We start from the raw sequence: 16,299 nt of genomic DNA on the forward strand, positions 1-16,299 counted from the left end.
TTATTCATCCATTTTTATTAATATCAGAATTACTCACTATGTTCTATAGGTAGCGTGGCCGAGCGGTCTAAGGCGCTGGTTTAAGGCACCAGTCTCTTCGGAGGCGTGGGTTCGAATCCCACCGCTGCCAAGGATTTTGGCAGCTGCAGTGTAGCAGTGACCCGGCCCATAAGCAAGACCCGTGAGATCGCCGCCATCGTAGATCCCGCTCAAATGACCAGTCCAAGAAACTGCAAAGCTTAGAACTGACTGTACCTGCTGACAGAAGATCAACTGTCACGCGAAAGGAATTCCTCGCTGCATGAATAGCTATATTGTGCTGCCATTTATCTACAAGAATAGCATTAGCAGAACATCAGTTCATGCACAGAAACTGCGGTGTATCATATCAAGGAGTTGATCACACTGACGGCCTTAACTAATGACTGACAGAAGCTGTTTTCTCCTTACAATAAAACAAATACAACTATAACCGAAAACTTTGCGGAAGGCTACAGCGTTCAGATTCGCCTTGGCATTATAGCCCGAAGATGAAATCTAGTTCCCTAATTTCTGGATTTACCGTATAACTTTTCAAGCCTTCTTATCAGATAACAAAAAATACAAAACATTGGAATGCATCACGTGACGAACCATGCTTAATTAATATCCATGGGGAACACTATATGCTAACACATTCTAGAAGCTTATGTTTTCTCTTGAGATTTTTAGCGTCTCATTAACAAGAAGAATACTAATAATCCCCAAGGGCGATAAAATCCAAAGATAAAGATCACAATTAAATTGGGCTTCTAAGAGACTAATGTCTCGTTTTGAACCGAGTGATGATATATATATATATATATATATTTGTATGAATGAATGTATATGTATACATAGATAATTGCATATCTAATGACATTTGTAAATAATCTTTAAACCGCTTGACCTCATCTGCCCATCGAATGACATGTTAAGAACCTTAATATGTCATATCTTGCCCCATCTAATCACACATTTTTTCCTATAAAAGTAATAAACGATCTGATGAATATATCCTGTTTCGTCTTCTCCTAATAAAACAGGATACATGACATAAAGTAACCCACAAAGAAATTGCAAATCAGTATAGTTATAATAGAAACACTGCGGTATGATGAAGCGTGTAAACTAATACTTTTTGGTGTTACGGACAAATGTGGATAACTGGGACTGCGCTTCATGTCATGCTTGTTTACATTAGTGTGATATCATAAAGGAAACGCTATCCGTTAGTAGGCCATGCTGAACTAAGAAGCTACTTGTAGAATATGATTTCAGTAGCATAATATATACTACAACAGCATGTTCCATTACCTAGTTTTCATAGTTCTTCCAATGACTCACAAACGTGTCATATATATATATGTATGTATAAATACATATAATCACACACACATGAAAGTGTGTATATATGTTATAAATGTGTATATATATGTGTGTGCGTGTATTAATGTGTATATATATTTATATATAAATGTGTGTGCGTGTATAGTTTATATATATATAAACACGCGTGTGCATGTATAAAAGAATAAATATACATAAATTTATATAGATAGACATGTATATGCATATATACACAAATATGCATGTGTGTGTATACACATGTGTGTATATATATATATATATATATATATATTTATATGTGCCTTATATATATATTTTGTATATATTTAATATATATACTGTATGTATATATGTTACATATATTGTGTATATATTTATTATATATTGTGTATATATTTATTATATATTGTGTATATATTTATTATATATTGTATATATATTATATATTGTATATATATATATATTATATATTGTATATATATATTATATATTGTATATATATATTATATATTGTATATATATATTATATATTGTATATATATTATATATTGTATATATATATTATATATTGTATATATATTATATATTGTATATATATATTATATATTGTATATATATATTATATATTGTATATATATTATATATTGTATATATATTATATATTGTATATATATTTGTATCATATTGTACCTTAAAAGTAACTGAAAGCAGATACCTTAGATATATATGCATATGCATACGCATACACATACGCATGTGCACACACACACACACAAACACACACACACATATATATATATATATATATATACATATATATGTATATATTATATACGGTACATATATGTTGTGTATATATATATATCATTATATATATTTATTGTGTATATATCCATTGTGTATATATCCATTGTGTATATATCCATTGTGTATATATCCATTGTGTATATATCCATTGTGTATATATCCATTGTGTATATATCCATTGTGTATATATCCATTGTGTATATATCCATTGTGTATATATCCATTGTGTATATATCCATTGTGTATATATCCATTGTGTATATATCCATTGTGTATATATCCATTGTGTATATATCCATTGTGTATATATCCATTGTGTATATATCCATTGTGTATATATCCATTGTGTATATATCCATTGTGTATATATCCATTGTGTATATATCCATTGTGTATATATCCATTGTGTATATATCCATTGTGTATATATCCATTGTGTATATATCCATTGTGTATATATCCATTGTGTATATATCCATTGTGTATATATCCATTGTGTATATATCCATTGTGTATATATCCATTGTGTATATATCCATTGTGTATATATCCATTGTGTATATATCCATTGTGTATATATCCATTGTGTATATATCCATTGTGTATATATCCATTGTGTATATATCCATTGTGTATATATCCATTGTGTATATATCCATTGTGGATAAATCCACTGTGATATATTCACTGTGTATATATCCATTGTGGATAAATCCACTGTGGATATATTCACTGTGGATATATTCATTGTGTATATATCTATTGTCATCATGAACGCACGGACGTGCACACACACACACACGCGCGCGCGAATACACACACACACATAAATTATTATACAAAAGATGTGATATACTAAAGAGTACATCTAAACTGACATACTAGTTTCATACTAAACACGTACACACAAGCGTGCGCGTATTTTAGTAACCTGTATAAATTCCAGTCTATATGAACTGTTTGACATATTCCACTTTTGCGTTCTCATGATAATAACGGACAAAAGTAGAGGGAATCTTCAAATCGTGTATACAAACGGAAATATTTACAGATTACAAAAAAATGGAGATAAGACTCCCCGTTCTCAGCTTCAAACGTTAGTATCCTTGCTCCTTTGCAGTTATATATAGGCATAAGGTGAAGTTAACGAAATTAATATCAGTGAGAATCAGTCTTGAAAACGTAGCTACTAAATTTACAGCTTCTTATAGTCATTATTATTATCATATTTGTTATTATTATGATAATTATTATTATTGTTATCATTATCATTATCGTTATTATTCCTATTATTGTTATCATTATCATAATCACCATTATTATTATTACCATTTCATTACAACATGGATCTGAATCTTGTATTGGAATAGGTTTAGAATTGAGAGACGAAACGGTAATTGGTCGTTTAAATTTATTATCCAATGTAGTATGAATAAGTCATAGAAATATATCCATAATATTACTCCTCTCTCTCCGCCTCAAACACCAGCCTCCTCCTCGCTTGGGGAGTCTCGCACCTGCGACCGCCAAACCGTCTTGCTTTCCGTGCTTCCTTCCTGCGGCAGGCCACTTCCTCCACCAAAGTGGCAGCTATCCCAGGATGTGGTGTGCTTATAGTAATGTTACTTTCGTCATATAATGCGTTGGTTGCCGCTGGAGGAAGTAGAGGCCCTCTATCCGTAGATATGGTTTCTGCGTAATGTGAAAATGGCAAAAGAACAAAGTCTGGAGAGGAAGATAACCCTTCACTCAGTTCCATGCGCAGAGAAAAATGTGTTGAAGTGAAGATCATGATCAGACCTTTGACATTGTGACAAAATAGGAAAAGATCTGACCTATATTGATTCGTGAAAGGATCAGGCCATGGAGTCTAGTATATTTAAAAGACCTGAATTTCAATTTGATATTCGTAGGGCAGATGAGGTAATGCGGATAAACTTGTCATCAGAAAAAAATGCCGGAGGGTATTTTGAGAAATTGTGACTGGATTTTTTTCATAGGTGTTATGGAGAACTGGAATGATCTAATAGTAGATGAGGTATAAACTGAAATTTATACCTATTACCAAATCACGGAGGCGCACATTAATGTATGTACATGTTTATACATATATGCATATATATATATGAGCACAAACACAGCAACTTGTTCATAAAGATGAAAAGGAAAATACCCTAAATAAGAACAGAAGAACAGAGCAACTGGATTACATGCACGAAACCATTCTTCTATCTGGAAGAAGTTAAACCATAACTTACCTGAATATAGGCAGGGTGTTTACTGGAGACTTTGTTAAAACGATTTCGCTTCCCTCTCAGTATAATTAACTACATGCATACACACGCATATTTATATAGTCACACACACACACACGCACACGCACACGCGCGCACACACACACACACATTTTGGTATATCATTCGTCTGAAGAGGAACCCGTGAAGAGTTCGAAACGTTACGATTCAATATCATTTCTTACTGTGGCTGTTTTCCTTTCACAGACTTGTGTGTATTTGTGAGAGTTGTAAAGTCAATGGACGACCCTCTATGAAAACTAGGTAATGGAACACGCTGTTGGGTTCAACGTGGCCTACTAACGGATAGTGTTCACTTTATGAAATCACACAAATGTAAATGAGCACGGCATTAAGTGCAGTCCCTGTTATCCACATTTGTCCGTAACACCAAAAGTAATGTATTAGTTTACGCGCTTTATCATGCCCTAGTCTGGATTACATGACTTATGCTATGCTTCATGTTGTATTGGGAGAAGACGAAACGGGAAATACTCATCAGTACGTTTTTATTTTTATTGTTATATGATAAGTCAAAAATATACGCAAAAGATTACTCCTCTCTCTCCGCCTCAAAGAGCAACCTCGCGGAGGGAGTCTCAGACCTTCGACCGCCTGATCTTCCGCACTTCCTTCCTGCGACAGGCCACTTCTTTCAAGACTGTGTTAGTTATCTCGATATGTGGTGTACATATAGTAAGATTATTTCCATTGCATAATACATTGGTTGATGCTGGAGGAAATGGAGAATCACTAGATTTGGACTCGGGTGAACTTTGCAAAAGGTCAAAGTTTGAAGACGATAACCTGTCACTGAGTTCCATGTGAGAAACAAGGTGTAGAGAACTTGCTGAAGTGTTCATCGTGATCAGGTCTCTGATAATGTGATGCGATGTGGCAAGATATGACTTATATTAAGGTTCTTAACATGTCATTCGATGGGCAAATGAGGTCAAGCGTCATAGATATTATTATTACTGGGTATTTTGAGAATTGTGATATTCATGTTAAGATTTTTTTTAGCCCTTAGGAATTGAGAGCATTCTTCTTGTTATTGATATGCTAAAAATGTCAAGAGCAAATATAAGCTTATACAATGTGTTCCTCAAGGATATTCATTAAGCATGATTCATTACGTAATGCATTCCAATATTTTGTAAACTTCTGTTATCTGATAAGAAGGCATGAAAAAAAATACGGTAAATCCAGAAATTATATTATTGATCTTTGAGAAATCAGAAACTTGAGAGAGAATACGATATTTAAAAACAATCATCTTCGGGCTGTAGCCTGCCGGGGTCTTCGGTTTAGTTGTATTTATTTGCAATTTCGTTATTTAATTGTAGATAGAAAACAGCTTATGTAAGCAATTATGGAGCTGAACTGCTTGATGTGAAAAACTGTAGTTTCAGTGTATGAAATGATGTTTTGCTAATGCTATTCTTGTAGATAAATGGCAGTACCTGTAAAGGCAGCACAGTATAGCTATTCATGCAGCGATGAATTCCTTTCGCGTGACATTTGTGCTTCTGTCAGTGGCAAGCTTTACAGTTTCTTGGGCAGGTCATTTGAGTGGGATCTACGATGGCGGCGATCTCACGGGTCTTGCTTATGGTCCAGTCACTGTTACACTGCAGTGCCAAAATCCTTGGCAGCGGTGGGATTCGAACCCACGCCTCCGAAGAGACTGGTGCCTTAAACCAGCGCCTTAGACCGCTCGGCCACGCTACCTACAGAATATATATAATTCTGATAGTAATAAAAATGGATGAAGAATAAAGCACTTCATATATTATTAATACAGTGATTTTATCATCACTCAATTGTTTTGATGACCGGGTTAAGCCAAATTATGTATTAGTAGCACAGTTTATTATACTGAGAGGGAAACGGAATCGTTATAACAAAAAGTCTGCAGTATACAGCCTACCTATATTCAGGTATGTTCAAGTTTAACTTCTTCCAGATAAAAGAATAGTTTCGTGCTTGACTGAGGAGTAATATTATGGATATATCTCTATGACTTATTTATATTGCAATTGATAATAAACTTAAACGACCATTTTCCATTTCGTCTTCCAATTAAAAAAAAAACAAATACAAGCTTCAGATTCATGTTGTATTTATCATGTTGGATTTCTCACTGAGATAATATCAGTGTAATTTCGCGAACTTATGTCCAACTTTTTTTGCTAGATGTAAAGAAGCGAGAAAACTAACGTTTGAGACTGAGAGCGGGAATTATATTCAGGTGTATGTGGATGGAAATGTTTATTAAACAGTGCATATAATGTGAAATTCATATCAGTTAATAAAACGCACACACGTGTTTTGGTAATTGGTATAAATTTTCGTTTATATACTCGAATCGAATTTATACAGGTTACTAAATTACGTGCACGCGTTTGTGTACGTGTTAATATAAAACCCATATTAATGTCAGTTTAGATGCACTTTGTAATATATCCTAGTATTTTTGTACAGTCATATATGTACGTATAGATATATGTATGTGTATGTGTATGTATGCACAAGGTCTATATATGCATACATATCTAGGGTATCTACTTGCAGTTACTTTTTAGATATAATATGTATATATAATTAAATATATATATATATATATATATTATAAATATGTATATATACACAACATGTGTAATATATATATATATATATATATATATATATATATATAAATTTGGGTAGCAGGGGCAATCTGCCCCCAGGGAGTTCTGCGTCCCTGCCCCCAGCTACAGCAGGCAAACCAAGAAAGGAGAGAAGGGGTCAGAGCCATCCCGGAGGAGGTGACTCCGACCCCGATTTGCGGCCGGGGGTTCCTGATCCCTGGCTCGGTGTCCTGCCCAGGGGCTTACCTGATCGGGACGTCGAGCCTGGTATGACGAGTGCAGGGCAAAGCCCTCTCAGGGAATCCTGCACCCTGAGGTTACATGGTGGGGGGGATGGCACCCCCGGCCCCCACTCTTCCTCCTTGGGAGGCATGTCTGGTTGTGCCGAGGCGTCGCCCGGCCGGAGGCCCATAAATGGGGTCAATCTGCGGCGAGCGTGCCGTGTAGCGGCCTGGAACATCCTCAGTCTCTCGGAGGATGATCGACTGCCTTTGTTATCGGGGGGGCTGGGGAGGCTGGGGATTGCCATCGCTGGTCTCTCTGAGGTGCGATGGCTTGGTAGTGGTGAGACCAGTAGTAGGGGTTATACCTGGCTGTAGCAATGATGCGCGCCTTAGGGGAGTCGCGGTGACTGTATCTGACAGCTTCCGTTCCTCAGTCAAGAAAGTTACCCCTGTTGACGAGCGCATTCTGCTCGTGAGAATGAAGCACACTTTGGGCTTCATATCTCTAGTGGCAGTTTACGCTCCTACTGAGGAAAGTGGGCCTGAAGAGAAAGAGATGTTCTACACCAAACTTGACTCTATAGTGGATCAGTGTCCCCGGGGAGACACCCTCATGGTCTTGGGGGACTTCAATGAAGTCACTGGCACTGACAGGGAAGGATACGAGCTATGCATCGATCCCTATGGCTCTGGTACTAGGAACACCAATAGCTCATACCTCTTAGACTTCGCAAGATCTTGGAGGCTGAGGATTGGGGGCTCGTGGTACCAGAGACGAGATCTCCACCGCTGGTCTTGTTACTCCAATACTGGCATTGTAGCTAAAGAGATTGACCATATTCTTGTGGATACTCGCTGAAGGATCCTTCAGAACTGTAGAGTTTTTAGGAGTGCTGAGTTCTTTGCTACCGACCACAGACTTGTTGTTGCAACACTTAGGCTCCGCCTCAGATCTAGATGCATCCCGAAATCTCACCAGCAGGTGTTCCATCTCGAGAGGCTCAAGAGTGAGGAGGTGGCTCAGGAGTATGCAGTGGCAGTCTCAAATCGGTTTGAAGTGCTTGACACTCTACAGGACCCTGCTGAACTGTGGGATACCTTTAAGCAAGAAACTCTGTCAGCTGCCGAGTAGTGCCTTGGGGTCCGACCTCGCCGAAGGAGGCGTGTAGTCTCAGACGAGACACTGAACACTATAGAGATGAGTCGTGCTGCCAGACTGGATGGGAACCATGTCTTGCACAGGGAACTGTTATGCTCTGCTAGGGCCTCTTTGAGAATGGACCATCGTGGAAGAGTTGGAAGGTCATTTTGCCCAAAATGACCTTCGACTTGCTTTCCGAGCCCTGAGGGAACTCCGGTCAAAGTCAATCTCTCAATTGGGCTCGGTGAGGGCAGAGGATGGTTGCATTGTGTCGGAGCCGGGTGAGTATAGGGCCCGCTGGGCTGAGTACTTTGAGCAACTGTATAGGGTCGATCCCCCATCTTCACAACTCCCGTTGGCTGGCACACAGCTACTAGTGGCTGAACCACCTATCAGTGAGGAACCACCTTCCATCGAAGAGGTGAGAAGGACGGTTTCTAGGCTGAAGAGTGGAATGGCTGCTGGTGTCTGTGGGATTGCTGCGGAGTTGTTGAAGGCGGGTGGAGAAGCCATGATCTGTGGTTTGCATGCAGTCCTGTCTGCTGTTTAGGAGACTGGTACCATTCCTCCTGACTGGAAAAGGGGCTTGGTCATCCCTATCTGGAAAGGGAACCAAAAGGACTGTGGCAACTATAGAGGTATTACATTGCTCAGCGTACCAGGCAAGGTCCTTGCTCATCTGCTTGTGGCACGAGTGCGCGACCACCTATTATGAGCACAGAGACTTGAGCAGTCTAGTTTTACACCCAAGAAGTCAACTATAGACCGCGTCTTAGCACTTCGTGTCCTTGTGGAACGCCGACTTGAGTTTCAACAAGGTATGCTTGCAGCTTATGTTGATCTCAAGAAGGCTTTCGACTCAGTGCACCGGGAGAGGCTCTGGACCTTACTGGGTCTCCGTGGGATACCCCCTGGGATTATTGGTTTGCTGTCTGGCATGTATACAGATACCGAGAGTGCTGTCAAGTGTGGGGAGGGCATCTCTGCCTTTCTCCTGGTGTCTGCCAGGGTGAGACAGGGATGTGCCCTGGCCCCAACCCTTTTCAATACCACTGAGTTCCATGTGAGAGACAAGGTGTAGAGAACTTGCTGAAGTGTTCATCGTGATCAGGTGTCTGATAGTGTGATGAGATGTGGCAAGATCTCGCTTATATTATGGTTCTCAACATGTGATTCGACGGGCAGATGAGGTCATGCGGTTAGGAGATTATTTACAAATGTCATTAGCAGGCATTTTGAGAATTGTGATGTTTATGTTAGGATTGTTTAACCCTTAGGGATTATTAATAGTATTCTTGTTAATGATGTGTTAAAAATCTCAAGGGAAATAAATCGGGGAACAAGAGCTTGATCAAACTAGAGTTCCATCTTAGGGCTATAATGCCGAGGCGAACTTATCAATCTGAACGCTGTAGTCTACCGCACAGTCTTCGATTTTATTTTTATTTGCTTGCAGTTTTGTTGTTTAATTGTAGGGAGAACACAGCTTCTGTAAACCATTTGTGGGAACTGTCACTGAGATGAACTATTTGATGTGATACGCTGTAGTTTCTGTGTATGGACTGGTGTTTTGCTAATGCTCTTCTTGTAGATATTTGGCAGTGCGCAGGTACACTCATTTCCAAGCTTTACAACTTTCTGTACAACTCTCTTGGTCAGGTTAGTTGAGTGGGATTTGCGAAGGCGGCGTTCTTTCGGGCCTTGGTTGTAGTGCCAAAATCATGGCAGCGGTGGGATTCGAACCCACGCCTCCGAAGAGACTGGTGCCTAAAACCAGCGCCTTAGACCGCTCGGCCACGCTACCTTCAGAACATGATGAGCAATTCTGATAGTAATAAGAATGGATGAATAATAAAGCATTTCGTAAATTTCTGATACAATGATTTTATTGTCACTCATTGTTCTTTGTAGCCAAATTATTTATTAGTAGTACAGTAAATTATACTGAGTGGGAAACGGAATCGTTTTAACAAAAAGCCTACTGTAAACAACCTGCTTATATTCAGGTATGCTCTGGTTTAATTTCTTCCAGATAAAATTAAAATTTCGTGCATGCAATCCCTTCGCTCTGTTGTTATTGTGGATATTTTCATCTTTATGAACACGTTGCTGTGTTTGTGCTCATATATATGTATGTATGTATAAACATGCACATATACTAATGAGGGCGCCCGTGATTTATACCTCATCTACTACTAGGTCATTACAATTCTTCATAAACACTGATGAAGACTTTCCAGTTACAATTTCTCAAAATACCTTCCGGCATTTTTTCAGATGACAAATCTTTCCGCACGACCTCATCTGCCCTACAAATATCAAGTTCGAATTCAGTTTTCCTAAACATACTAGACCGCATGACCTGATCCTTTCACGAATCAATATAGGTCAGATCTTTTCCTATATCGTCACATTGTCAAAAGTTTGATCACGCAGGCCTGGGACTTCCTTCGCGAGGAGGAGGCTGGTGTTTGAAGCGGAGAGGGAGGAGTAATATTATGGATATGTTTTTACATTTTCTCGCGGGGCATGATATAGCGATACGTGTACTACGGCCAAGGATATTGACCGCATTCTTGTCAGCACTCGATGGAGGATCCTCCAGAATTGCAAGATTTACTGAAGTGCCGAGTTCTGTGGCACTGACCATAAGCTGGTAGTGGCTATCCTACGGGTCCACTTCAAAACTCCTCGTTCATCCAGTGGACACTCAAAGGTGTTTCACTTGGAAACACCCTAGGGAGGAAGAGTGTGCCCGTGGGTTCGCCACGGCAGTCTCTGGTCGATTCACAGAACTGACTAACCCAGTTGCTCTGTTCAAGCGCGAAACACTCGAAGCAACGCAGGAGTCCATTGGCATACGCACTGATGAAAACATTCCAGTCACAGTTTCTCAAAATACCTTCCGGTATTTAATCAGATGACAAATATTTCCGCACGACCTCATCTGCGCTACGAATATCAAGTTGAAATTCAGGTCTTCTAAACATACTAGACCGCATGACCTGATACTCTCCTATTTCGTCATATTGTCAAAGTTCTGATCATGATGTTTACTTCAACTATTTTTTCTCTGCGCATGGAACTGAGTGAAGGGTTATCTTCCTATCCAGACTTTGTTCTTCTGCCATTTTCACCTTACGCAGAAACCATATTTATTGATAGAGGGTCTCTTGAGGGTTTCCAGCGGCAACCAACCCATTATACAATGAAAGTAACATTACTATAAGTACACCATATCCTGGAATAATTGCCACTGTAGTAGAGGAGGTGGCCTACCACAGGAAGGAAGCACGGAAAGCAAGACTGTTTGGCGTTCGCAGGTGTTTGAGGCAGAGAGAGAGAGGAGTAATGTCATATATATATATATATATATATATATATATATATTACTATGACTTATTTATACTAAATTGGATAATAAATATAAACGACTAATTTCCGCTTCCTCTTCCATTTCACCGAGTCATTCATGTTGTAATAATTAAGAAGCTGTAAATTTAGTAGCTACGCTTCAAGACTGATTCTCACTGTGACAAGATTAAAGTTTGAAGCTGAGAGTGGGGAGTCATCTTCCGGTATATTCGGATTAGAACTGCAATGCACACATAACTTGTTATACAAAACTAGTGGTATATATTAAACAGTACATATGAACTGATTTTCATACCAGTTACTAAAACACAAATTGGTTTAGAGTTCCTTTCATATATACGATTTAATAATTTTAATAGTTTAATAGTTTAAATTATGCATTATGTATATGCATATGCTTATACATACGCACGTGTATGCGTATGTTTATGCATACATATCAAGGGCTTAAACTTTCAGTTACATTTAAGATTGGATATGTATATACATCAATGCAGATATAGATATAGATATTTATAAAATTATATAATATTAAGATATATACAATATATATACAGTATATAAAATATATGTACAGTATATAAAATATATGTACAGTATATAAAATATATGTACAGTATATAAAATATATATACAACATATAGCCCATATACTAAATATATATAATATCCAATATATATAATATACATACAATGTATATCATATGTATAATATATATACACATATAGGCATATGTGTGTATATATACTAACACGTATGTATATATGTACACACACACACACGCATACACATATTTATATATACATTCTCTCTCTCTCTTTATATATATATATATATATATATATATATATATATATTGTGTGTGTGTTCGCGTGAGACTATATGTAGTTGTAAATATATTCATATATATACATGAGCGACTGTGAGCTGTAAGGTCATTGGACGACCCTCTTTGAAAACTAGGTAATGGAACACGCTGCTGTAGTATATTTTGATACTGAAATCATATTGTGCGAGTAGCTTTTTACGGAAGTAAATGAACATGAAATGGACCACAGTCCCAGAGAAACGAAATAGGAAATACTCATAATAAGTTTATTATTGTTATATGATAAGTCCAAAATATACGCAAAAGATTACTCCTCTCTCTCCGCCTCAAAGAGCAACCTTCTCCTCGCGGAGGGAGTCTCAGACCTGCGACCGCCAAACCGCCTGGTCTTCCTTACTTCCTTCCTGCGACAGGCCGCCTCCTTCAAGACTGTGTTAGTTATCACGATATGTGGTGTACATGTAGTAGGGTTATTTCCATCACATAACACTTCGGTTGATGCTGGAGGAAATAGAGAATCACGAGATTTGGACTCGGGTGAACTTTGCAAAAGGTCAAAGTTTGAAGACGTTAACCTGTCACTTAGTTCCATGTGAGAAACAAGGTGTAGAAAACTTGCTGAACTTGCTGAAGTGTTCATCGTGATCAGGTCTCTGATAGTGGGATGAGAAGTTGCAAGATCTTGTTTATATTATGGTTCTTAACATGTGATTCGACGGGCGGATGAGGTCATGCGGTTTAGATATTATCTACAAATATCATTTGTACGTATTTTGGGAATTGTGTTTACCTTAGGATTTTTTTTTTTTTATATATAGCCCTTAGGGATTAGCAATAGTACTCTTGTTCTTGATCTGAAAAAAAAATCAAAAGAAAATATAAGCTTATACAATGTTTTAGAATACAGTGTTCTTCAAGGATATTTTTTAAGCATGATTCGTTACATAATACATTACAATATTTTGTAAACTTTCGTTATCTGATAAGAATATACGGTAGATACAGTAATTATGCTATTGATCTTTGAGAAATCTGAACCTTGACAGAGAATACGATACTAAAAATCGGGGAACAAGAGCTCGATAGGTAGTTTCTGTGAATGAACTGGTGTTTTGCTATTGCTATTCTTGTAGATAATTGGCAGTGCCTGTAAAGGTAGCACAATATAGTTATTCATGCAGAGAGGATTTCCTTTCTTCCGTGACATTTGTGCTTCTGCCAGCGGCGCGCAGGTACACTCAGTTCCAAGCTTTACAGCTCTCTGTACCTTGGTCAGGTCAGTTGAGTGGGATTTGCGAAGGCGGCGTTCTTTCGGGCCTTGGTTGTGGGCCAGTCAATGCCACATTGCAGTGCCAAAATCCTTGGCAGCGGTGGGATTCGAACCCACGCCTCCGAAGAGACTGGTGCCTTAAACCAGCGCCTTAGACCGCTCGGCCACGCTACCTACAGAACATGAGCAATTCTGATAGTAATAAATTGGATAGTAATAAAAATTATTGATATAATGATTTTACCGCACACACCATCACTCATTGTTCGTCGCAGACACTCGATAACATTGTTATGGTGACAGGGTTAAGCCAAATTATTTATTAGTAGTACAGTTAATTATATTGAGAAGGAAACGGAATCGTTTTAACAAAAAGTCTACAGTAAACCTATATTCAAGTATGTTCTGGTTTAACTTTTTCGTGCATGAAGACCAATCGCTCTTTTCTTAGTGTGGATGTTTTCGTCTTAATGAACGCGTTGCTGTGTTTGTGCTCATATATATGTATGTATGTATAAACATGTACATATATTAATGTGCGCGTCCGTAATTTGATAGGTGGTATAATTGTCAGTTTATATCTTATCTATTTGGTCATTCCAGTTCTCCATAACACTGATACCTTCCGGCATTTTTCAAGTCTTTCTATATACATATATATGTATAAACATACATATATATGTATATACAAACATATATATGTATATACAAACATATATATGTATATACAAACATATATGTATATATATACATATATATGTATATACATACATATATATGTATATATATTCTTAAGTGTCAATCTCATGTCGTTAACTTCACCTCATATCCATATGCAACTTCAAGTTGCATATGCAATATGAATTTGGTGAGTATAAAGAAGCGAGAAAACTAACGTTTAAGGCTGAGAGTGGGGAGTCATCTTCCGGTATATTCGGATGAGAACTGCAATGCATACATAACTTGTTATACAAAACTTTATACCAGTTACCAAAACACGTTTTGGTAACTGGTATGAATTTCCGTTCATAAACACTATTTGATTATTCCCTCTACTTTTGTAAAGTTGTAAATTATGCAAAGTCATTATTATCACTAGATCATAAAAGTGTGATATGTCAAGTAGCACATATAACCTGGAATTTATACATAAATGCGTATGTGTATGCGTATTTATCTTGGGTATCTACTTTCAGTCACTTTTAAGATTAAATGTGTATATACATATATACAACATATAATATAGATATATACATGATAAATTATAAATGTATTTACAATACATAATATAATTTCATATATACAGTATATATGCACTATATATATTCAGTATATATATATGCACTATATATATTCAGTATATATATATATATGCACTATATATAATCAGTATATATATGCACTATATATATTCAGTATATATATGCACTATATATAAATACAGTATATATATCACTATATATATACAGTATATATACACTATATATAAATACAGTATATATATATGCACTATATATACAGTATATATATCACTATATTATACAGTATATATATCACTATATATACAGTATATATATCACTATATATATAGTATATATATATACAGTATATGTATGCACTATATATAAATACAGTATATATACACAGTATATATATGCACTAGATATATATATATATATATATATATATATATATATATACAGTATAGATATGCACTAGATATATATGATATACAACAATATATAAATAATATATAAACATAATACATATATATAAAACAATATATATAAATACATATACAGATAATATATATTATAGTAATTAAATTTATATAATTAATAAAATTTTATATATAATATGTGTAAAAATATATAATACATATACATGTATTATAAATAATTATATATAAATACATATACATTTTAATATATACAATATATATATAATACATATACATGTATATATATACAATATATATATATAACATATACATGTATATATATAAATATATATATAATACATATACATGGATATATATACAATATATATATAATACATATACATGTATATTATACAATATATATATAATACATATACATGTATATATATACAATATATATATAATACATATACACGTATATATACAATATATATATAATACATATACATTTATATATATACAATATATGTATTAATATACATTATATATATACATATATATAATACATATACATTGTATATATATACAATATATATATAAATACATATACATGTATATAATATACAAATATAATTATAATACATATACATGTATATATACAATATATATAAATACATATAATGTATATATATACAATATAT

At 36.0% G+C, this 16,299-nt stretch overlaps 1 protein-coding gene and 4 non-coding genes across 6 annotated transcripts in view; 2 read left to right on the forward strand and 3 right to left on the reverse strand.

Moving 5' to 3' along the window:
• LOC125026704 (solute carrier family 49 member 4 homolog) overlaps positions 1-16,299 on the forward strand; it is a 103,166-nt gene that overhangs the window by 24,824 nt on the left and 62,043 nt on the right. The gene's annotated exons all lie outside the window — the stretch shown is intronic.
• Trnal-aag lies at positions 49-130 on the forward strand. The gene has a single exon. It is a non-coding gene; the product is annotated as a tRNA-Leu (tRNA).
• On the reverse strand, positions 6,119-6,200 carry Trnal-aag. Its single transcript has one exon. It is a non-coding gene; the product is annotated as a tRNA-Leu (tRNA).
• On the reverse strand, positions 10,187-10,268 carry Trnal-uag. Its single transcript has one exon. It is a non-coding gene; the product is annotated as a tRNA-Leu (tRNA).
• Positions 14,031-14,112, reverse strand: Trnal-aag. The gene has a single exon. It is a non-coding gene; the product is annotated as a tRNA-Leu (tRNA).

Source organism: Penaeus chinensis, chromosome 6, assembly GCF_019202785.1.
Source record: "Penaeus chinensis breed Huanghai No. 1 chromosome 6, ASM1920278v2, whole genome shotgun sequence".
Taxonomy (NCBI): domain Eukaryota; kingdom Metazoa; phylum Arthropoda; class Malacostraca; order Decapoda; family Penaeidae; genus Penaeus; species Penaeus chinensis.